Source organism: Marmota flaviventris, chromosome 10 (genome assembly GCF_047511675.1).
Source record: "Marmota flaviventris isolate mMarFla1 chromosome 10, mMarFla1.hap1, whole genome shotgun sequence".
Taxonomy (NCBI): domain Eukaryota; kingdom Metazoa; phylum Chordata; class Mammalia; order Rodentia; family Sciuridae; genus Marmota; species Marmota flaviventris.
The window spans coordinates 81,701,257-81,702,285 of NC_092507.1; the positions used below are offsets into that span (position 1 = coordinate 81,701,257).

At 30.7% G+C, this 1,029-nt stretch overlaps 1 non-coding gene across 1 annotated transcript; it reads left to right on the forward strand.

Moving 5' to 3' along the window:
• Window positions 1–265: 265 nt before the first annotated feature.
• Window positions 266–377, forward strand: LOC114092690 (U6 spliceosomal RNA). Its single transcript, XR_003582771.2, has one exon. It is a non-coding gene; the product is annotated as a U6 spliceosomal RNA (small nuclear RNA).
• The last annotated feature ends 652 nt before the right edge of the window (window positions 378–1,029 follow it).

Here is a 1,029-nt window from a genome sequence, read left to right on the forward strand (position 1 = left end):
ACAGATAAAATTCCAGAAGGAAGCTCTAAGGGAGGAAGAATGTAATAATTTTGTTTGTTAATATAACCATATGGCTTCTCATACAGGGAAGTTGGTTGTGACCATAAAAGATTTTAGTAAATTCTTTCCATAATCCAAAGTTAATTTTAGGAGAGCTACATCAATGAGCTTAACATAAAAAATAAACCACACTATTTTCCATTTATTTTTATTTGAATATGTGTGAACACAGACGTAAATTACATACATGTAAAGAAAAATGGTAGTGCTCGCTTCGGCAGCACATATACTAAAATTGGAACGATACTAAAATTGGAAGATTAGCATGGCCCCTGCGCAAGGATGACACGCAAATTCGTGAAGCGTTCCATATTTTTTTGAACAACCAACAATAAAAAATTTTTAAAAAATAAATAAATAAACAAAAAAAAAGAAAAATGGTAAAATCATCTGACTTCATAGATAATAATCTTTAAATTGTCAAGTAATTTGTTTAGTGTCTTTTTGGCATCCACTTCTACGCTAGGTACTATGGAATTACATAAGGTACATAAATTGTGGTTTTTACTCATAAGTGGGTCTTATTAAAATGTAACATGTACACATGAAATAGATGCCCTACAACTACAGATGCTAAAAGTGTCAAAACTAGCAGACTATACCCCCCAAATGTGAAACTAATAACGAATCACCAGGGGCTCTTGTTAAAATGCAGATTTGATTCTGTAGGTCAGAGACAGGGCCTGACATTTGCATTTCTAACAGATTTTCAGGTAGAAGGATGAAGGCCTGTGGACCAGCATTATCCAACAGAAATATAATTTGATCCAGAAATGTGAGCCACATATGTAATTTAAAATCTCCTGGTGGTCATAAAAAAATAATAAAAAGAAGAAGGTGAAATAAATTAAATACTGTTTTAATTTAAGTCAGTATATTAAAACATTTTATTTTAAACTGTAATCAATATAAACATTGCTGATATATTTTTTTTTTAACATTCTTTTCACTTTAAGTCTTCAAAATCCA